The 24,302-nt window shown below is 43.8% G+C and overlaps 1 long non-coding RNA gene and 1 other non-coding gene across 2 annotated transcripts in view; both read right to left on the bottom strand.

Annotated features, from left to right (window-relative positions):
* Positions 1-2,493: 2,493 nt before the first annotated feature.
* Positions 2,494-24,302, bottom strand: part of LOC132251929 (uncharacterized) — a 41,528-nt gene continuing 19,719 nt past the window's right edge. The window contains exon 3 of the long non-coding RNA XR_009463672.1: positions 2,494-2,750. This is a non-coding gene — a long non-coding RNA (uncharacterized LOC132251929). The remainder of the gene's footprint in view (positions 2,751-24,302) is intronic.
* Positions 3,453-3,562, bottom strand: LOC132252001 (U6 spliceosomal RNA). The gene has a single exon (XR_009463738.1). It is a non-coding gene; the product is annotated as a U6 spliceosomal RNA (small nuclear RNA).

Genomic DNA, 24,302 nt, shown 5'->3' with positions numbered 1-24,302 from the left:
ACACTTTCCAGAAATTGTTCCGAGATACAGCTGGGAGCTGCACTTCTGTCTGCACCATTCATTTAATCAAAAAACTAATGTGTCCATCCTTGAAGTAGCTTTTCAGCCTAAAATATGAATTGGTTTCAAAAGAAAAGGCAATTTTTTCCTTTCTGTTCCTGACAAACAGAATTTTCTACTTCCCTGAATGAAGCGGTAGCTGGAAGCACATCTTTTGCTTTTTGCAAGGTGTGTTGGGGGGGGGGGGGAGGGGATCCTCTGAAATATCAGGAACATACTATCTTAACTATATTTTTCCCTCTTACTATGATTTTAATGAGCAACATTATTAAACATGGAATTTATTTATTACTTTGGTCAAGGATGTATATTTATAAAGAATCTAATGGAAATGTGATGATGCTATTGGCTTCCTTCATCTACAATTTGATCTAAAGGTGACTTTTTCTTAAACTAAGTTTTGAAACTCATGCAGACACACAAATGCCCTTTAAGCAGACAGTTTTATTATCTAGCAAAACAAATCTCTCCCTTCTTTTAACTTGGTTCTCACAGTGCAATATGCTCAGTTTATATTCTTGCCTTTCTAACACAGAACCTTATAATTTGACTTTTGTTTTATCCCTGAAAACCACTAAATTAACATACTAATAATAGCTTAGAGGGTATATCCTTATCATATTACATTATATCCAAACAGATAAATATAAGAAAATAAACAAAGCCCATGCCCAGATCTAATTCAAAATACAGAGCCAATAATATACACCATCAGCTTCAGTGTATAGGAAACTATCCAAGTCTTTTATTTAAATAGACATCCACATGTGGATGTGTATGTTCTGATAGTTGGTGAGTAGTAGTATGTATAGTTTCATGCTAATACAGATGCCTCTAAAAAGCAGGCAAATTAGGTTGAAGTACATTAAGAAACAATTTATTTATGCCAATATCAGCTAATGAAAACATGAGCAATTTCAAGTGACTATTAAAAGCCTCAACATGACCATTTTCAGTTTTCTAAGGCAAGCAAGGCAATTTAGAAAGGCTTGCATTTTTGTATTAACTTCACTGCCCCAAAAAAGGAATTAATATTCTTATTTTTTGAGCTTTGTACTATAGTTAAATGTAGGGATCTTTCACAGAGTTGTTCATTTACATTTTGTTTCTGAAATTCTATCAGTCCTTATGCTCAGAGATAGCTTGAAATTCCTATGCAGATAATTAAAAACAGAATTTTGTTTCTGCATCCCTAACCACCAGGCCGTGGCCTATTCTAAGCAGAAGCAGTCCCTGTCCCTCTAATAGAAGCTCTGACACTGTTCAGAAAAGAATGTCAGATGAACTTGGTCAGAGGGATATAGCTCAAGAGAATGCAGGTCTTTGCAGCCTAGTGATTAGGGCATTCATGAAGGAAGAGAAGTCCTGGGATTTGGACACTGCTCTCAGGTCTGCATTTTTCATTACAGTCACTTGGCATATCTACAAATGCTTATTAGAGTGATGCAATAAACTCTGATGCTTATCTTGCTGGAGTTTATTGCTTATGGACACCATACTTACACATGCATCAGTTTGCCAGCCCAGGCACTGTTATGTCATGGCCCAACGTGCTGGAGAGGGGCTGTCTGGGGTGCTCCAGTGTGGCAGGAAGACCCTGCACTGAAGAACGCTTGTGCCCCAGCCAGCTGGGGCAGCACCTACACATGTTGCTATGGAGTAAAGAAACTCCACAGCAGGATAGTACTTGTACTTACTTGAAAGTACTACCCTGCTGCTGAGTTTATTCCAGCCTAATAGGACTTCACGTGTCCGTGCAAAATGTTTACCACAGAGCCAATTATTTTACTCTGCAGTAAACATCTTGTATATAATCACGCCCACTAGCCCTCCCCTCCCCTTAAGAAACATCCTTGGAGGAAAGGCTATCTTAAAAATGTGCGTATTGGCTTTTCAACACCAAAACATAAACCTGCTAAACAATTTCATTTATACTTAGAGTAATGTTTTAATAGATGAATCCAAGTTGTGACTATACATCAATTACTATAGTGCTATATTTTGAAAACCAACTAGTGTAATTCTTCATTTGGTAGTGCTATTGATGTCTTACTTTTAATTTGCTCTCTTTTCTGTTGTTTGTTTCGGTCTATCACAAAAATAAAGAAATCTGGTTAGTGACATCAGGGCTGATAAGGGGTTTTGTAGGTGCAGCTTCTGCAAACACTTCAGTATTATTCTTGAGAGAGAGACTTTCAAGAAGCCTAAGGAAGATGCTACTCATTGTCATTATTGCTCAGAGCAGTGTATGGAGATAGATATAAATCATCTCATCACTTAGACCCTTTAATACTGGTCTGAATAGCCAGTGGGAAAATGTGACCTGACAGGATGGCTGGCTAGATCGTAATTCTTTTCCCCCTACATTCTGTGATAACCCATAATGGGGAAATAAGGAGGCTGGAGGTTATTCTTAAATATTATGTACTTTATTCATGAAGCAAGCCTACAAGCGATATACAGTAGTTGAGGTACTTTGTCAGTTTTTCTTCTACTGTCATCTTCCATTTTACACTTGTGTACATTAGTTTAAAGAGGTAATCTGGAACCTTATTTTGCACTACCAAATCAAACTCCGAGCCTGTAGTACTGCAGAGAAAGTTGGGGGGCGGGGGTGGGAATCTTCTGTCCTGATAAAAATGCAGCAAATGCCATCTCAGAGTTCAGCAGGAAGTCTCAAGTCTCCATGGCTAGGGATAGAAGTTGCACATAAACTGGTTTAAGTGATCAGAAACTGGTTTAAACCTGTAACAGAGCAGAAGTTCAGTGCACATGAACCAGTTTCAAAATGGCTGAAACTTGTTTAAGACAAGCCTCATTTAATGCAGTATCAGACTTAACTGATTTAGATTAAACTGGTTTATGAAACTTCTGTTCCAGACCCCTTCCTGCTTCGAGTTAAATCCGAGTCCCTTAGCATCCTGCATGCTTTGCAGCCCTGGGCTGGGCTGTGCTGTATGCTTCAGAGAGGAGGGTTGGCTCCTCCCTTTTGGCCCCTAGCCAGAGCAGTGATGGCTGGCTGATGAGGAGGTAAGGGTAGGGGTGGGAATCCTGGCTGGGGACCAGAGCCAGGTCTGTCTGGGGGAAGAGGGGAACAGCCTTTTCTAGACTTTTCCCTACTGGAGGGAGTGGAGGCATGAGTGGGGTGTGGGGAGAAGCCTAGGCGGGACTGCCCCCAGGTAAACTCCAGCTGACCGCCTGCTATCCATTTATTCTTTTCTATAGGGATCACCACTTTGGCCAATGTAGACAACAGGGGGATAGTGTAAGCATGGAGAATCTAACCCTATCTTTCTCACTCTTCTCAGTAAATTCCTTTTTTTTCATAGAATGTGAAGCTAGAAGGAACCTCAGAAGATCATAGGGTTCAGCACGCTGCACCAGGCAGAAAAAAATAAATGAAATGCTTCGTGAATTTGCATGTCATCCTTGTACAGGGGCCATGCTAATCTTTTATGTATCATTCCAGTTTTAGTATGTGTGCTGCTGAAACAAGCAGCACAGCTTTCTGAGGATAAATCTTCATGCAAGTTGCATCAGGATTAATCTCAGGACATTTTTTTCCAACAGTGGTTAGAGGTTTGTTTGTTTTTCTCACCACAAAAGGCAACATACTAATTAGAAATTCAGCTGGGTCCTTCTGACTACATAAGACTTGAAAGGGCTAGTTTATTAAACCCTAACCAGTAAGTTTATTACTTACAAGTTAAATGGAAGACAGTCAAAGTTCCTTGTGAAACCCAAGGGAAGAGTTGGGTCCGCCAGCTTATCTAGCTAGGCGAGGGGGTGGGGGGTGTATGTGTGCACCTGGCTGGGGGCAAGGATGGCAGTGGTGACCCAAAAGCAGCAGAGAGAAGAAGTGAGCCCTGTGCTTGGTCAGCAGCATGAGGAACTTGCATCCTGTCTATGAAACAGCTCCAAGGTGAGACTGAAGAGGCAGAGCAAGGAACATGCCCCAAAGGTCCCAGGCTGGCCCTGGCATGCACAGGGGGCAGCTGGCAAGGCAATGGCACAGAGGCAACACCACTGCAGCCGTGGGCAGACACCTTGGTGATAAGACTGGCTGCATAGGATGAGCCCTTCATGCCTGTCCAGGCCAGCTTGGAGTAGCCAGCAGACCCAGCGTCCAGTAGCTGCCCACTGCAGGGGATCATGTGCTTGCCACTGCCACTGCTGCCACCGCTGTGCCCCACAGATGAGCAGTCACTATGCAGGGGGTGCAGCAGTGGTGGCTTGAGGAACACGAGTCCTCGTGGCAGGCAGCTGGCAGGCTCTGGGCCCACTGATGCCTCTGAGCTAGCCAGGGAGCTGCAGGCATGAAGGGTTCATCCTGCACAACTAGTCTGGCTGCCAAGATGCCCACCTGCAGCTGTAGTGCTGTTGCTTCTGCACTACTGCCTGGCCAGTCACCTCCCCATGCATGCGGGGGGTCCACAAGACATATACCTTGCTCTGCCTCTTCAGCCATACCATGGAGCTGCTTCACATGCAGGCTGCCCCATGTTGCCTCCCCCATCATCTGCAGGTTCTTCATGCTGCCAGCCAGATGCAGGGCTCACTCCCACTCCCTGCTGCTCTCAGGTTGCCACTGCCACCCCCACCCCCAGCCAGGCACACACATATACCTCCCCCCAACCTGGGTAGATGAGCAGGCAGACCTGGCTCTTTCCCTGGGTTTCAAGAGAAACTTTGACTGTCTTCTGTTTAACTTGTAAGTAAAATTCACTGGTCTGGGTGTAATAAACTAGCCCTTTCAAGTCTCATGTAGTCACAAGGACCCAGCTGCATTTCTAATTAGTCTGTAGTGTGCTACTGCGAGAAAAAATATCTAACTGCTGTTGAAAAAATGACCTGAAATAAGTCTGTTTGTAGTTTGCATTAGGATTATACCTCAGAAAGGAATTTACCATAGAGAACAGTGGGAAAGATAGGGTTAGATTCTCCCTGCTTACACTGTCCCTCTGCTTTCTACACTGGTCAAAATGGGGATCCCTATGGGAAAGAATAAATGGATAGCAAGCTGTCAGCTGGAGTTTACCTGGGGGCAGTCCCTCCCAGGCTTCTCCCCACACCCCACTCATGCCTCCACTTCCTCCAGCTGGAGTTTTCCTGGAGGAGTTTGCCTCCCTCCCATGCATACCCCTCTCCCACATCCCCCCTCACCTAATAAGTCACAGGCAGCTGAGCATTCCCCACAGCCCATCTTCCCCTGCCTCCTTTCTACTCCCCCACCTCCCCCCAATGCTTCACTTCAAAGGAGAAAGTGAAGTGGTCCAAGCAGCTGCCCTCCCCCTTCCCAGGAAGGTTTGCCAGCTTGCCCAGGCTTTGCTGGCTGCCCCTGCAGGAGATCGGTGCACCCTGTTCCTCTCATCTTTGCCAGCCTCAAGCCTCCCTAGAAAACCAGAGACTTTGGGTGCAAGATTTAGCACTGCAGTGGCTAGCAGCAGTCATTCACTTGGGGGAGAATAGGGGAAAACAGAAGTGGTGGATTGAGCGTGCAGAGGGGCAGCTAATGCTTTTTCAGCTGATGCTTTGGGACTGAGGCTGGGGTCTTATGCAGGTCACAGTGGGGGTTTAAAGTGCCCCCCACCCCCCCGGTCTCAACTCTATTAGTCTTGGGCTGGGCCATGCCTTCTGTGCTTGAGCAGGGAAGAGAGAAAAGTCTTGGAGCTTCAGTGCCTTTGTGCCTTCCCTTTGGCAGTGGCTGGCATGCTACGAGGTATGGTCTAGTGCCTCCCTCCCTCCCACCCCCGGGCTTCAGCCCAGAGCCACTGCAGGCATGTGGCTGCATTCCCTGAATCAAAAGTGAATGTCTGTTCACTTGCTTCTCAGTTTAATCTCTGCAGCTTAGACTAACATGCAAAGACCGAATCGATATACTGTTGGGCTTTTTCAGTGTCTATACTTAGCCCATTATCCTAGGATCTTTTGAAAACATAATGGATTATTTTGATCAGCAAATGCAACCATGTGCTTGGCAAATAAGTATTCCCAAACTCAGGATCCATTCCTTGCAGCATATTCCCACAGCATGAAAGGCCATTAAATAATGAACATTTGTTTGCTAATAAGTTGACCAATAATAAAGCAGTAGGTCAATAAAGAAGGTGACCTAGGAATAAATTAGACACAAGTGTCTCGTCTATTTTATATTTATGCGAGTAGCTGGCATTGATCTTAGCATATATAAAAAGTAGTTTCAGCTCTTTCTCCCTCTGCTTTTTCAGCAGAAATTATTCAGTCTTAAACATTCTATCATGCTGTATAGCACAATGACATTTCCATTAGAAGGTAAATAAAACTCAAATGAATATAAATGTCACTGCACCTCACAATTCTTGTCAGAGACACTAAAATATCAATCTAATATGCTTATATTTAAGTATCAGTAACCTTTTTATTATAATTCACAGAGCCAAATTATTATAAAGGAAGATATATATTCATAAAGGGATAAATTAGATATTAATAGAGAAAAAGACTGGGACAAGATGTCTTCTTTACATACTATTCTATAATATCTTTTATTACAAAAAAAAAAGTAGGTTGCACAAAATATAAATCTGAAATGAAGTTTAAGGGGGGGGGGGGGGGAATCAATCTTATAAGAATTGGAAGTCCTAATTTCTACCAGACCAAACCTAAGAAATCGATGATGCATCACAGAAATTATATCTGGAAGACTGATTAGGTTATCTAGGGCAGAAATGCTCCTCATGTTGGTTTATTGAGAATTTATTTATTTATTGAGGTCCCATATTAAATAATTTAATGACTGGGTTCTCACCAAATTTACCTTCATCTCAGTGCTTTTGCCCATGTGTTTTCATTTTGAGTATTACCGACAGGCTCCAACAGCTTTTATCCAGGGTCCTAAGTGGTGGTGTATAAAGCAAAGAGTAAAGGAGAACAATACCTTATATTGCTTGTTTCCTTATGGCTTAAGGACTTTTTTCCCCCTCTATGTCCTTCCTGACCTATTCACCTCAAGATGGGCTTGTTAATAAGGTACACATATTAAAATCCTTTACACACTTTTTTATTTGCCCCATTGAATACACTTGCTTCGTTATTTTGATTTGTACATACCTATCGGCTAGGGACAGACATTTAAAAGTTGGAGCCTGAATTGATTAAATCTTTGCAGGTTAGTCTAACCTGCCTAGACTGAACAAGTTTGTGAGTGAATAGACCTTCACTGTTAACTCCAGAAATGCAGGCACATGCCAGCAGTCACTCAGGCCAGAAGCCAGGGGACACTAGAGCTGCCCTTGGCTACAGGGAAGCTGTGCTGTTATGCTGCCAGGCCCCAGCAGTAGCCTGGAGTGAACTGGCCAGGGAGGGGGTTTAATTCCCCTCTCCCTGTTCCACCATCATGGACCTGAGCAGGGGTCCAACTGGTGCTCCCTTCTCACTGCTACAGTGGTGGGGACAGGGACAGGGCCAGCCAGCATGACCCCCTACAGCAGAGGGGGTGTTATTTCCCCTCTCTCCCCCAGGAACTGTAGCTGGGGTTTGCCTGCCCTGACCACCACCACCACTTGCTCACTGTGCAGGGTGAGTAGAGAAATAAACCCCCTTCTGCTCCCTCTGTCAGACACCAGAGGAAGGGGGAAATAACCTGCTCTCCCTGCCCTGTAAACTAAGAGGCCATGCCAGATCGCCTCTGGCTGTGCTCCCACCCTGCCACTGGAATGGTGAGGAGGAAGGACCCTTGGTGGGGGCAGCACCCCCTGTCCTTGTGTCCCAGAGCATGAACCTTTTCCCAGCAGGAGAGGCTACAAGTGTGGGGGGGGGGGGTCAGAGCTGCTGCGGACTACATGGGGTGAGCAGCGGCTCTGGGGCTCACCCCAACCCCTCCCCTGAGCGCTGCCACCACTCACCCCACGCAGTCTGTGGCAGCCTTCCCCGCCCTGCCCCTACCCGCAGCATGGCCCCCACACTGGGAAGAGGCTTGTGCTCCAGGAAACCATGACAGGGGCTGCATCTCCCATCAAAGTCACTCCCTACTTTCTGCTCCCACAGGGCAGAGGCGCAGCCAGAGGCCAGCCAGGAGGGGGAGGGGGGGGGGCAGCGAGGGGGGTTATTCTCCTCCCTTCGGCATCTGACAGAGGGGCAGGAAGGGGCTTATCTCACTGCAGAATCCCTAGTCATTATGAACAGAAATACCTAGATGGGTGCTAAATAAAGACCTGAATCACAGCTCTCTCTCTCTCTCATCTGTTATAGGGATATTTTTGGCATAAGCAAGATAATGCACCTCAGGATGTATCTCTGCACATAAAGCTGACCACTCCTTGTTCCATCAGAGTACTGCCCTTTACACAGGCCAATATATTTTCTGCTTGATTTTGTGGGTATGGAGAGGTGGGATTGTCACATAGTATAGACTTGGTAATATAAAGTTTATGTGCCAATAGAATGCAGGTCACCTAGAAAAAGTTCTGCAACTATTTTTAATTTACTTCTATACTAGCCTCACCCAATGCCCGGCGGAGGAAATGGTGATCTTTCCCTTGATTTCACTGGCCACTGAATTGAATCTATAGACAACTCAGACTTCTGAATTCATAGAAAAGAGACTGAAAAATCACTGTACTTAATTTCTTCACTTTTTAAGACCCTGTGCAGATCATACATGTTAACTGAACTAATACAACATAATATCATACCATACCTTACCATGATAGAAATAGTAGTGTAAGTGCTAGGGAAACTGACTCCATGTAACATTGATCCAGTTTCAGGACTCTTAATGTTGTATACACAAATTGTGAAGTACTTGGCCTCCATATATGATTGCAGTACATGGCATGTGAGCCAAAAACTGTTTGTACCATTTAAGAAATACATGTTTAATAAAAGACAAAGTAATTGCAAGCTAATGATCCCCACAGACTATCAGAACTACTATATCACTACTAAAGTATGAGCATCTGAATAGTATTGTATAATATTGACACTAGAAAAGAAAAATCAAGTGTGAAAAGGAATAAATTTATTCTGAAAGCCATTACCAAACAATATCTTTAGCATTTTGTTTCTAGAGTTTAGCACCATGCTAAATTAATACCATTATGTTGTATTGTTCAGCAGATACCCTTAAAGTATTTCATAGAAGATTAAGTAGTGCATTACAATAACATTAAAGATCCAATTGAAACTCAAAATCAAGGATTTGCCATTATGCCTTGAAATCAGTGCTTTGTGTTTTAATTTCTACTGCAAATTGTTTGCATTAACGTTTCATTGATTAATATACATTTAACCCATACAGCAATACAGGATGTTTTTAAAGTTATACCAGTGTGTGAAAACAAATATGGATAACTATGTAAATGACAGACAAAGGGCTCTGGCCTTACAGAGACATCAAGGGAAGATTTGTCAGTGATGCAGGTGCTATATGTGCACCCTTGGAATTTTTGGCAAGATGACTTGGCACTGTGCCAGAGGGAGAAGGTTTTTACTGGATATCACTCCTTTCTGTCCATTGTGGGTGATGCCCAGGAGTTGCACATATTGGGATTATTAAACCCTCTGGGTGTTAGGAGGAGAGAGTCCATTAGGAATTGCAAGGATAAAAATGTCTCACTGGGTAAGTTCTGGATCTCAGTAAACACTAGAATCCATGTTTCTGGATTCTAATTCAGATGATACAGAAACTGCCAGTGTGGTTAACTTCTGGAAAGGCCTTGCAGGGGACCATCCTTCCTGCCGCTGAGCCTATAACCTTCTTTAGCTTCTCCTGTTGACCTTGAACAGCAGGCAGGACATTTTTCTTTGTCTTGTTACAATTGCTAGACAAGGGGATTTTTTTTTTCTTACTTCCTGCACCACAAAATTGGAAGCTATGAACCGTTGTTGGAGAGTGTGAGACGAAGGAAGCTGCAATGGTTTGGAAACATCATGAGAAGGCTGGACACCCTTTTCAACACCACAATGCAGGGCACAGTGAAGAGAAAGGGAAAAATAGCTAGACCCAAGAAGAGCTGGGGAAGCAATATTAAGGACTGGAAGGGTTTTCAACTGACAGAGTCACAAAGCTAGTCAAACAAAGGGCAAAGTGGAGGTGGGTTGTTACACTATCTAAGGTGCCCCAATAGTCACAGCAGCCTTGGGACTGACTTGACCTGCCCTCACCACATATCATAAAAGGTCAATATCAACTAACAATAGATGTAGGGGTTTTTTCTCCATGAACACAGAGATCCACTTTCCTTTACTAAAGCTCTCTCTCTCAATGGTCACTTCTCTTTGTTCTATGATTCTGATTTTTCCCCCATCCTTTTCTTTTATTTATTTGATAGAAAAGGTTACTTTTTAGAGATATTTCACCTAAATGTCCACTGTTCCCTGACACTGAGAAGCAATCTTTAAATCAAAGTTACTCTAAACAATTATGCAGGGGAAATTTGTCATGCCAGTGGATGGTAGCACTTGAAAGAACAAAAATATCCAACAATCAGAACACTTAACAAGGCAATGTTATTCAAAATAACTGCTTTTGAGACAGTACATCTTGCCTAGGAGGTTAAAATACTGTCTTTAGAAGAGTCAAAAGGAATTTGGTGATATTGTGATAAGGCAGTGCATAGATCCTAAGGCCAGAAGCGTCCGTTATTTAAATCTTGTCTGACATCCTGCATAACACAAGCCATTGAAACTCATCCAACAATTACCACAAAATCCATAGCTTTTCATAGGTTCATACATGTTAGGGTCTGGAAGGAACCTCATGAGATCATCAGGTCCAGCCCCCCTGTACTTAGGCAGGAAAGACTGCTGTGGTCAGATGACCCAGCAAGGTGACTGTCCAGATTTTTTTTTTAAGATTTCTAGAGTTAGGCAATTGTATTATCTCTGGGTACCATTGGGAAGTTATAGTACCTCTGGGTACCATACTATAAAGAAGTTTTTCCTTATGTCCAATCTAAAGAGATCTTCTAGGAGTTTATGACTGTTATTCCTTGTCTTTCCCTGGGGGCCTTGGTGAATAGTTGTTCTCCCAGACCCTGATGTGTGCCCCTTAGATACTTATAGGCTGCCACCAAGTCCCCTCTAAGTCTTCTCTTCTCCAGGTTCAACAATCTCATGTCTTTCAGCCTCTCCTCATATAGTCTGTTCTTCAGATCCCTGATCATATGCATAGCACTCCTTTGGACTCTTTCAAGCGTTTTTACATCCTTCTTGAAGTGAGGCAACCAGAACTGGATGCAGTACTCCAGTTGCAGCCTTACCAAAGCTAAATAGAGCAGAAGGGTGACATCCTTTGTCTTGCTTGAGATGCATCGGTAGATGCATGCCAGTATCTTACTTGCTTTGCCAGCTATGGCATCGCATTGGTGGCTCATGTGAATTCTGTGGTTGATTATGACCCCCAGGTCCCTTTTAGCTGTGGTGCTAGCAAGTGCAGCGTCACTGAGCCTGTAAATGGTTACAGATTGTTTCTCCCCAGATGGAGCACTTTACATTTCTCAGTGTTAAAGGTCATCTGTGTTAAAGGTCAGCCTGTATCCCTAGCCTATCCTCCTGTGTGACTGCACTCTCCCATAATTTGGTGTTGTTCATGAACTTAGCCAGTATGCTTTTAACACCTGAATCCAAATCACTAATGAATAAGTTGAAAAGCACTGTTCTGAGTACTGAACCCTAAGGGATGCCTCTGGTCATCATGCACCATGTTGATTCAGCTCCATCTACTAACACTCTCTAGGTCCTGCCTTAGAGCCAGTTTCCTAGCCAGTGGACCATTAAATTGTTGGGGCTGCAGTTCCCCAATTTTACCATGAGGACATTGTGAGAAACCAAGTCAAAGGCCTTTTTGAAATCCAAGTATATGACTTCAACCTCATCTCCCTTATCCAGGCAGTGTGTCACCTGATCATAAGAAAATGAGATTTGTTAGGCATGACCTACCCACAACGAAGCCGTGTTGGCTATCTTTTAGAATGCTACCTTCAGTTAGCCTATCACTAATGGATTTTTTGATAATTTTTTCCAGGATTTTTACAGGGATTGAGGTCAAACTGATTGGCCTGTAATTCTCTGGGTCCTCCTTACTTCCTTTTTTAAAGATAGGTACTAGGGCTGTGCAAAATTTCTCTGGCTGTTTTATTTTGACACTGTTTTGACTCATTTTGAGGTCAAAACAGCAAAATCGAACCAACACAAAGGGTATTGAAACAGCCTTGAAACAAAATGAAGGTAGTCAAAACATTTCGGAAGTTGAAACATTTTGATCATAGTACTGGGGATGGGAAGTCAGTCCAGCTGGGCTGACTTTCCATCCCCAGCACAAGATCTGGCAGGGGAGGGGGAGTCAGCCCAACTGGCCTGCCTCCCCATCCCCTGTGCTAGATCATGCTGGGGGGTGGGGAGTCAGCTGATCTAACGCAGGAGATGGGGTTGGGAACTCAGCCCAGCTGGGCTGAGTTCCTTTCCCCAGCGTGATGGTCAGGAGAAACATTGAAACAACAGTGTTCTCAAATAGCTTTGCCATTGCTAGTGCATTGACTTCCACCAGTTCTTCCAGCACTCTTGAGTGTAGTTCATCCAGTCCTGCTGACTTGCAGATATCCAGACTCTCCAGATGTTCCCTCATGCAATCTTCATCAACTATTGGTGGGTGTGCACCTGCACCTTGATCATCTTGTATCCTGTCAGGCAGGTTAACTCCCTTGGACTGGTGGAATACCAACATGAATTATTAGTTTAGGGGCTTGGTTTTGTTTCTGTTCACATACTTTTTAGAACAGGAGTATCAAACTCATCAGGCTCCATAGGCCAGAATGGCATGGGGCCAACCTAGATCCAGTGTGGGAGGCTGGTCCCACCATGGGCTTCAGTGCCCTGGACCAGCCCTGCATACCATGGGGGCAGCTTGTGCCAGAACAACCCCACACACCATATGTAATGCATGGGGACAGAGCTGGTACACTGCATGCAAATCCACTCTGGGGCATGCCACATGCTGCATGCAAGTCCAGTCCAAGAGCTATAGGCAGCACTGGGGCCAGACAATAGGGATCTATGGGCTGGATCTTTGACACCCCTGTTTTAGAAAGATATCTGGGTCTTGACTTCAATATCTCCACTGACCGTAATTTGCATCGCTTAAGTGATTATCCTTCTTCTTTCCAAATCCTAAGGATTATTTCCTTGCACTTCCTTGTATTTAACAATCAATAACTCCCAGAAAAGAACTGTTTTCTGATTCTCTTAAATTATAGCTGTTAGCTGAATCAGCTTGTCTTCTTTTTTGAAATACTGTTAGTATTCTTGGTTTTCCTTATGTTGGAAGAACTATGTAAAGGCTTTAAAAAATATATCATTTACTATGCAGAACCTACTTGATTAGTGACACAAATAATTGCTTTTAGTAAAACAATGCTTAATCATTTGCCTTCATTCAAAGGCAAAACGTTTGCGTGAAAATGAACTCAACTCTTCAGTAGTACTGAGTGCCTCAGCTTGAAGCCTCTCATTTTGGGACTGTCCACAAAAGAAAAATAAGATTTCAGTCAAATTTAAACTAGTGGACAAAATAATTGAGGTTCTTTTATTGTTTATGCAGTTCCTTAAATCATTCTCAATTCCCTTCTTAAGCCCCAGTTCTCCATCTGACATCATTTCCTCTAAATATATTTCCTTTTTCTGAATATTCGTGATACTTTCATTTGGCTTACTGAAAGTGCCAAATATTTTTGTTTAATGGTTTGTCTTGACTTTTATTTGTTTTCTTTGTCATTTTTATGGAGATAACTAAAAGATTATTTCTTTCACCTCATTTACTGAACAGTTGAGAAAACAGATGTTACAAATGTGTGCTTGTTTAACGTTAATAATTCTCATAAACCACTTTTTCAAGGTCTAAAAATGTACTGGAAATTCATAATAAGCTAGGAGATCTCAGGTAATCCAAGTGCAAATTAACAAAAATAAGTCTAAGGTTATTGGGAATACCTTTCATTTTTTCTTTCTTATTTGGACAGGTTTCCAATTTTAGGAAGGGGGGAAGAAATTTCAGTCTTAAAAATTAACTAGTTTAAGCCATTTCTCAGCACAGTGACTCAGCACATAAACAGGTGGCTTTATCTTGAAATGCGTCAAAATTGGTGCTGCTCTTTAACTAAGAAATCTGTACAATTGAACTATGAGAACAATTTTAAGTTTTGTGTTTAGATTAAAATTTTGAAGATGGAGCTAATTAGGGATAAACACCCTGCTTGAATGAATTTTGCTGCACTGATTTCAGAAGGATTACTCAGGATCTGACATGGGCGTAAGTTTCTGGAGAACTAAAAACCTTCAGTTTTGTCAGTCTAATGGTATTTGGGGGGGGAGGGGGGGAAAGAGGGGAAAGGAAAAAAAAGCAATTTCCAAAGGGCACAGACCGTAGAAAAAAAATGGAACAAAACAAACCAATAAACCACAAAACCCCAAAACCCACCACCTAAACTAGTTCACCATTGATCATTTTGCAACTTGTTCATTTTTTGATATATTTTTGTTTAACACTTCTGGTCATTCTAGAAACATATTAGAACCAAGCAAATCATGTGCGAGTGTGAATGTGAATGTACTAGATATACATTAATGCTTTGTACAGTCAAGTGTACTGAATAGTCCAAATTAAACAAAAATTTCTTCAGCAGAAAACATTTGGTCAACCAATTATTCTCCAGTTCAACATTTCATTGCAAGCTTTCTAAGGTTCCAGTCATACAAAGCCTTTCCGCATTTGAGTAACCCTAAAGAGTAGAATGTTTTGTAAATTACCTTGTATACAAGAGTTCTCTGTGCTGACAAGGACTAAACAACAGATGCAAAAGCTGGCAACATATTTCCACTGCTACAACAATCAACACCTTCATCATAATCCATGGATCTTTTGTCTTTCCCAAAATGTGTTATCTTTCATCCAGGGTGCATCTACATGTGATGCTACATCACCGTACCAACATGCTACAGCAATTTAACATCCACAGGCAAACTGTGATGCCACAGGTATGTCGCTGTAATGATGTGCTCCCTCAGTATAGCACATCGCTATGATGATGTAGCAGTTAAAAATAAACATGGCTGTTATTGTGTCATCATTTAGTACTTCCAAATGCCTTCATGGAAACCACGTGGGTGAAGCTAGACTAAAACTATGCACCAGAATGAATGATTACAGAAAGAGAGATTAAAGAACAGAGATACACAAACATATAGAACACTTTCACAAAACAACCACTTATTTTCTGACCTTACTATCCTTGTACTCAGAGGAACTTTACAAAACATTTATAAGCTGGCTGGACACTTAAGAGCCATAGACTGAACATTGAAACTGACCTTCATGGCATCCTATAATCTACCTGACCCCTGATAATCTTTCTACACACTACAGGCGATAACTACCCTCTTACCTTTTAAAAGGTCTTGATCTTCCACTTCCACAATTTGCTCATCTGCTGCCCCTGGGAATTTCTCTCTTCTCCAACTCATAGCTCTGCAGACTGTTTTTAACCTTTACTGTGCCTAGTTTTTCCTCAGCCCTGAAGAATAGGTTGCATTCAAAAGCTTGCCTAAGTGTATTCCAATATGCAGGTGGCCCAATGAAAGATATCACCTATCAAAATCCTTCCTTCTTGCATTACTTTTGGTATGTTGCTCATCACTCTATCTTTCAAAACTAAAAAGTTCAAATTATTTCTATTTTTTATGAAGCTCTTAATAGTTAAGCTTGGCACAATTTTCTCACTAGTTGATTGTCCTGCTCTGGTCTTTTCAAGTATAACAATTATCCTTTTGTGGTTATATATGAAGACCTCTACTAAGGTGAAAAATATAGTACCTTAAAACTAACATCCATAATTATAAAAACACCATTCCTCTTAAACCTTTAAATTTCCCTGTAGTAAACTTATGTTTAATTTGGATTTAAACCAGGCTTTAAAATGGAAACAGAATAGCTGCTTTTTTTGGTCGAGAGATACACATTGTTTTATTTAATTTCCTGATTGCATTTGTTTTCTTTCTGATGCACTGTTTTTATATTTGTTATTTGCACACCTAATTACATGACCATACTTGAAATAACATACATTTCTTAAGGAGTCTGATTATTTCAATGAACTTCTTATCAAGCTAAACAGTAAATAGCTGGGCTCAGAAGAACCTAAGGGGCCTGCTTCTTGCTAGCCTTTCAAATTAAACTTAAACTCATCTAGGCTCAGAAAGAAAAAAAAATGCTTCAATTATTGCCATGAATTCCTCTTTTATTTGTAGAAAGATGCCTTTCCAACCCCAACTAAGGGAAAAAGACATTGAGTTAATTGACACTACCATATTGTAAATAGGTGGCTTTTTGATTTGGAAGTTAAGTTCTTCCCTATTTTATGAACAGCCATGTTCAACACACCACTGCAACTTTTATATTACAGACTACATTGTAGTGTAAAGATGCCAAGCTTAGCCTGAGTACTTGAAGTAGCAGAGCTCAGATAAAGTTAATTTACTCTGTTGAATTAAAAAATAAAATAAAATAAAATATGGTACCTCAAGAAATGAAGGCAACTACTACTAGATCACTAAGAGTTAGCAGGATAAACAGTTGAGTTAGCAGGAAAAAAGGTAATGGCTCATTTGGGGAAAAAAAAAAAAATTACAAGCTACTTTCCTGAGAAACAAGTTGAACCTGTAGCTGCTATAACTAGATTCCTTCTGTGTTAGACTCTTTGGGTGGCTATAGACACGCTCCGATGTGTTCTAATTAGAATGTGTCAGAGCAGACTGCCTCCCTGTTGCATGTACTAAATGGCCTGCATTTCAAAATGGCCACAGGGGCACTTTAAATAAAATTTGTCAAATGAGTTTTAAAGTTCCCCCACAGCCATTTTGAAATGCAGGACACTTAATGGTTGTGACAGTGAGGCTTTTTAATTAGAGCGACTTTCCAGGAACTACGCTAATTAAAACACCCCCACCCTACTCTCGAGCATGTGTATAGGCACTTTTTAACTCTAGCTTTAGTGTTCTCTACCCTTCACTGTTGCAAGTGTCACAAACCAATGATTTTAGTGCCTCACGATGGAATTTTCCCGCCACATGAGGGTCTCTTGTACAGCAAAAGTTTTCTGCTGCAACAGAAAACTCCGGTGCAAGAGAGTTCCCGCCATTCGCACGCAAATTTGTGTCCCGGTATTGGCCAGTTCTAAATTATTCCTACGTGGAGGCTAGTGATTGGCTTGCTGGCCGTATAAAATTTTGTGCGACTTCTGCCCAAGTCAGAGAACGAGCACGCTGCAGAGTGCCTCTAAAGATATCTGACTTGCGGCTGAGCTGATCAATAGCCTGATCACCTATCGATTCTTCTCCCTGTCGCCGAGCACAATCCTTTGACGTACCCTTTCCCTGCTGGCTTAATTTGTGGACAGATTAGCTGGCCTGAGCCTTGCCAGCTGGAGCAACTCGTGGAGTTGTTTAAGTGACCGGACCACCTGCGTCGTGGCTACTAGCGGCATAAGTAAAGTTTTTGCAACCAATACGCTTTTGTCTGCCTCTCCGTTCACCAGCCCGCCCAAACGACCGAGCAGTTTGTATATCACCTCGAGTCGGCTCCGGCCGCCCGAGACATGGAGGCGAGGATGGGATACAAGGGCACGGTGATGGAGATGAGTCTAATTGGGTGCTGCCCTTGGCGCATCAGGATTCACCGCGTAGAGAATGCAAACGATCTATGGGCGCATATCGCTTACCACCAGGCGGTAGAAGGGGATGAATGAAGTATTGATGGCTACTTCTCCGTAAAGAAAGAAGAAGCAATCATAAAAGAATGGAGAACTAAGCTATCCCTTGGGGAGTTCGGATGCATAATGGGGAGAGACCGGGTCTATTATTGACCCCCAGAGGAAACATCAACCATATCCCTAGCCGGGGTGAAGGCACGGAAGGCAGAAAAGCTGACCCCCGCTCAGGAGTTCACTCAATGCACCCGATACTTAAGGGAAGGAGGGGAATCCACCCCCACGGACTGGTTCAACTGTCCGGATTTGGTGCCTGGGTCACGGGGCCATGAGCACCTCGTTCAGCTCTGGGAGGACCTAGAGACCAAGGGCCGTCACGTGCCCAAATGGGGTTTAACTAAATGGAAGAAGGGAAAGATGATGAATGTGTTGTTCCGTACAGTAGTGGGTCTACTAAGGGAATACGCAAATTTGGAGGCTCAGCTGCATACAGGAGGTAAAGAGTCGCTGGAGCTGACGGCAAAAAGCTCTGGAGCGACGCTTATCAATAGCGCCGGCCGCATGATGCCGCTGACAGAAAATGGGAACCCGGAAAAGAGAGGTGGAGCTTCGGAAGACCCAGCGGGGATCCGCTTAGCGACTCCGCCCCCTGAGGTGATGTCGTTCCCAACGGCCCCGCCTCCTTGCCACAGGGAGGGGGCAATGGGAGGAGGGATGTACCCAACGCTCCCACATGAAGAATTTAACTCTCTCTCTGCCGCAGCTCACCCGATAGCTGTGATGAAGCGTGTTGCAGATGAAGAAGGTACTATGTGTACCACTGTTACCTCTCGCACACACACTCAACCAGAAATTCAGGAACTTTGCAGAGAATCTAAAATAAAATCAGAAGAAACTTTGGCCATGTGGTTGGGACGATTAATAGTGGAGTTTGGATCTGACACTTAAGATCGGGAAGAAGCGAGTGCTCTGACCCGACAAGCGGCGTGGAGCGGAGGGCGTGCTATTGATTTGAATGTGGTCACGGACAGTGCACACCGGCCCATCCCGCTCCTGGCACTTGTAGTGGGACAGGTAACCCACAAATTTCACACCTGGCATGAGGGTTGCCCACAGAAGGTCACTGCGGAGCAACTCCTCCTAGCCATAATCGGAGTATCATACCTTTCATGGAGCCTGAGAGCGAATCCAATGGGGCTAACAGCAGCCCAATGCAAAGAGAGATGGGCTCATCACCACCTATCGGACCCCAGGGCAATTCCAACGCCCCTGGAAGCTATAGACGCCTGTGTAGACGTATACGGAGGAGCAAATGCTGTTACGCTCCGACTCTTTTTGAACCCGATGGCGGGTCAGCCAGTGTGAAATCTCTTAGGCCATCACTCACGACTGCAGGTGCTCATAAAACAAAGTGAAGGAACTTCTGATGATATAAGAGACCGATCTTCAGGATACCCAGTCATAACACCGAAACCAAGACGTCAAGAGTTTACCCCCCGGCGAGAGTCATGGTGGTCACCTCCAAGAACCTTGAAGGAAAAAAATATGTTCAGGTTTCTTCTCGCCCGCTCCGGACTTACAAAGTATCAGTTGCGCATTTTGGGAGAAAGGACCCAATGTCATCTGGCTGAAGCATTAGGATTCAAATTCAAAGACCCACCAAAAAACAAATAATGGGCGTCGGCTCTGTCAGCGGCCTTCTCCATCTCAAACCTGACCCCACTGACCCTCGTCCTTATGCCGAACTCACTGTTTACAACCCTACTGATCCAGATGACCAACAACAAGTATTCTTCCTTCTCGATACTAGAGCTCAAGTCAATGTGATTACCTCAATGATACCTCACCAGAAGACCACCAAAATGATCAAGGTACAAGGGCTTAACGCTATTGCAGTCACCACAGAAGTCAAATTCTCAGTCCAAGGCCACCGATACCCCCTAGAGGCTGTCCTAGGGGGCATCAACATGCTAGGAATCCCGGGGATAAGAGCGCTTGACCTTAAAGAACAAGTGCTACAAGCCTTACCCATTATTATCCCAGAGCAGGATTGGCATCGACCAACGCTTCGTAACACCTCCACCTGGCGATATCGCCCAATTCCAACCAAGGGTCCCCTAAAAAAGTCCCTTACTGACCTCCTGCGGCGACTCGAGCAACGAGGTTGTATCAAAACCGTAACTGCTAGCACCTACTTGTCACCAGGATGGGGAGTTGCGAAACCTGGAAAGCCCAATGAAGCCCGGCTAGTCATAGACTATAGAGAGGTCAACAAAAGATGTCAAGTACTTCAACAACCTAATCCTTCTACTCTGCCGCAATGCATGTTCAAGATGACACAATTCCAGCAAAGTAAGTGGGTCGGAGTCACGCTGGATTTGAAAAACATGTTCTTTTCCATCCCGATAACTGACCCAGAAGGAATACTAAATATGTGCATTGATGTCACTATGTACAGGTGGACGGTTTGTCTGCAGGGATATCGCAACGCTCCGTCGTTGGCTACTGGTGCCATGAATAATACCCTGAAGAATTTTCAAGCCTCACATTCTCTTCCTCCAGAGGAGGAATTAAGAATCTGGAGTTATGTTGACGACATTGCCATCATGGGTCATGATAGTTCCGTAGTTACTAGTATAGTCAACCAACTAGTCGCTCACCTTCAAAGTGAGGGATGGACGATCAACGAGGAAAAGTCATGCCTACATCCTGTAGATGACATCACGTTCCTTGGCACCCGATACATCAGTTCCATCCACCACGGAATCTCACATGATGGTCCTAACATCGATCCATTAAAAACATTCCTCCCTGTTACTAAGAAACACTTCCAACAGCTCTTAGGTCATCTGAACTGGTACCGGCATTATGTTGAACCCAGTGATTTGGCGCTCCTAACTAAGTTGCAGTGACAGATCCGTGACAAATCCCGAAAATCCACGTCCTGGACGAAAGGAGATCAGCGAAACCTGCTTCGCCTTCTAGCCATGGTTAAAAAACACACAGCTCCATGCCATCAATCTGGGTGAGTCATTAACCGTAACCCTTAGGTTCACCACAAACCACGTATGGGCTGTTGTGCACAACCCTCGCGATGAGCTAGTATATACTGACCATAAGATGCTTCAAGCAGCACAACATCGATATGGAGCTGTAGGAAAAATCCTCCTAGCTGAACAGTTAGTGGAGCCATTAGCAAGGGGGCATGGAACACTACGCACTCCCGGTGCCACATTGTTACCCTTGCTGAATGAGGAAGAAGTCGACCCGCATTTTCAGGGGGAGCCTAAAACGTGGAATACGCTGGTGCTTACCCACCATTACAACTAGCACTGCTGGAAGTTAGAAGATACGACGCCTAATCCCAGCCCAGAAGATGAGGAAAAGGTCCCTACACTGTATGGAACTTCTGCCCTGGCATGGATGGCCTCAGATGGAACCTCCCGACATGGCGGAGGCTATGGGTACTACTGCAAGGCTTGTCACGATAAGGAAATATTTCAAGCCTACCCAAATGACAACTCAGCCCAAAAATGTGAATTGTTAGGATTCTTCAAGGTACTGGAGCATTGTCTGACACATCATGACGGTACGCTCCCAGTTCCAATTATCGCCATCGACTCACAGTACATTTACAAGATTCTTACTGGTACAGCCCTTCCCACTGAAAATTTGGATGATTGGCAAGACATCTGGAAAACGTTAACTAAATTTGCACGGCTCCCGTTGGTTAAACACACTAAGTCACACCGTCCGGATACTGATCCAGTACATGAGGTCATCGATAAGCTCTTAGAAGACCCACTCTGGATTGACATAGTCTTGCCTATCACATCTACCTCCGGTCCTGAAGTAAATCCATTCCTCACGTGGCTTCATGAAAATTGGGGTCACCCGAGACCACAAGCTTGCCATCAACGTTGGTGCCGTACCATTACGGAGCCGGCCTCATACGGAGTTCGGCGCGATTGGGAGAAGGTAGCTCAGGCATGTGAGATATGTGCTAAGGAGAAGTGCCATAGAACCAAACATCAGCTCGGAGCTTTCGACTCTTCACAGTTCCAAGCAGGAAAAGTCTGGCAGGTAGATCTGCTAGGACCCCTCCCAGGGTCTAAGCCACCAAATAAAGGATTAGTTGTCGATGTGGGAACGAGACAGTTACAAGTCATTCCCTTACGGGAAAGCAATGCCACTGCTGTTATTTCTGCCCTAACTGCTGTATTTGCCACCTGGCAACCTCCTCATGAGATTCAGTCTGATGGGGGACCCCCGTTTAACTCTAACGCTCTAGACAAATTTGCTCGTCTTCACAATGTAGCATGGCATCTCCATCTGCCGTACCACCCGCAGTCCAACGGCATTGTAGAAAGACATAGGCCTGTACAAAGAACAACTTCGTCTCAGAGGAGGAGGGACGTTTAAAAACTGGACTACATTCAACCATGATGTTCTCATCTCACTGAACACTGCAAAACCATTATGGGACGAAGCTAAAGTCAAGAAACCTCTGCCTTGGGAACCTAAGTTCCAACCAGATGAGTTAGTGTGGATCTCGGTACCGCACCCCCACCAGTCTCATCTGCAAGTTCACAAGGGAACAGTTCAACGGTCGGGACAATATCCTAATACCTATTCTGTCCAATTAGAGGAAAAGCCCGATCGTCCCCCTATTATCATTCATCACAACTGGATGACTCGTCGTTCTGACATTCACCTAGTATCCTTATAGTAAATTCAAATACGATTCTCTTTTGTTTTGTTCTGTTGTTGTTTCTTTCTTTACAGGCCCAACTTCAACAAAGCAGTAATCCACAGCCGCTTGATTGTGAGATCCGTCGAGCACCCAACTGCGGTTCCCTTAAGTCAACGTAATAACGGCTATGGAGGGGGCACTGAGGCAGCGAATGTCCATCGGCCCAGAACTTGCTATGGCACTGCTCCTCTCTCATTTTGTTAAGTATTTTAATCGGCATTGTCTGTTATGGGAGAAGACGGACGTCCCGCGGTGATTATTTCATTGTGCACTGACTAATAAATGAGGGGAGTCCCAAACAGATGTTCTCCAATCAGACGATAACTAATAGTTGTTGTTATATGTTTAAGTTATTGTATTTTATAGTTTGTTAAAAAGACCGGTCTGTAAAATTGTTTGTTTATATATATGTATATATGTTGGTTGCTTAAGCTCCATCAGGCCAGTGAATCCTGAAACAAAAATTCTCTATAACGTGCTCATGTGTCTAAAATTCCAGTTGTGCCGTCAGCAAGTGGGCATGTCACAACCCAATGATTTTAGTGCTTCAGCACGATGGAATTTTCCCGCCACATGAGGGTCTCTTGTACAGCAAAAGTTTTCTGCTGCAACAGAAAACTCCGGTGCAAGAGAGTTCCCGCCATTCGCATGCAAATTTGTGTCCCGGTATTGGCCAGTTCTAAATTATTCCTACGTGGTGGCTAGTAATTGGCTTGCTGGCCATATAAAATTTTGTGCGACTTCTGCCCAAGTCGGAGAAATTTGAGCACGCTGCAGAGTGCCTCTAAAGATATCCGACTTGCAGCTGAGCTGATCGATAGCCTGATCACCTATCGATTCTTCTCCCCGTCGCCGAGCGCAATCCTTCGACGTACCCTTTCCCTGCCGGCTTAATTTGTGGACAGATTAGCTGGCCTGAGCCTTGCCAGCTGGAGCAACTTGTGGAGTTGTTTAAGTGACTGGACCACCTGCGTCGTGGCTACTAGCGGCGTAAGTAAAGTTTTTGCAACCAATACGCTTTGTCTGCCTCTCCATTCACCAGCCCGCCCAAACGACCGAGCAGTTTGTATATCACCTCGAGTTGGCTCCGGCCATCTGAGACAGCAAGCAGAATGAACAGACTCTGAGATTATAAATAAGATGATTAATTAGAGAATGGCATGATAAAAACAAGATACAATACTTGGACATGATAGTTGGATGGAGATAAGACATCCATAGAAGCATCATCAGCAGGAATCCATTTTAGTAAAAGGATCTCTCTAGGAAATCCTCAAGTAATTGACAAGGGAAACACATTGTACTCTCAGACCAGTAAATCCACGCCCCACCCACCCCAAGAATTTCACAGCTCCTTTGCTACCTGTTATCACAAGAAGCATTTGATTGGATGAGAATAATGAGTCAGAATCATCTAATACCTTCCATTCTGCCCTATGCAAGCACTGGCAGGGCCTGCAAGAAATGAGAGGATCAGGTTTACAATAAGAGCCACCATCCTGCTCTGCACTAACTGTGCTCACAATGAAGCTCATCTTAATCTACATAAATTTAACACATGCAGGGCACGTCTATATGAGACATTATGGCACTGTAATGACTAGCTGCAGTGACGTAGGATCAGTAGGCACTAACCATGACGCTGCCGCTACTGCACAGTAGCTTACTGCTACTGCATGGTAGGGTTAAAAACAACCCATGCACTGCCAGGACTGCACAGTACTACTGTCAGGGGCACATGTAGACATGCCCAC

This window comes from Alligator mississippiensis, chromosome 7, assembly GCF_030867095.1.
Source record: "Alligator mississippiensis isolate rAllMis1 chromosome 7, rAllMis1, whole genome shotgun sequence".
Classification (NCBI taxonomy): domain Eukaryota; kingdom Metazoa; phylum Chordata; order Crocodylia; family Alligatoridae; genus Alligator; species Alligator mississippiensis.
The sequence above is the reverse complement of the archived record's forward strand: the minus strand, read 5'-3'. Positions and strand labels throughout refer to the sequence as shown.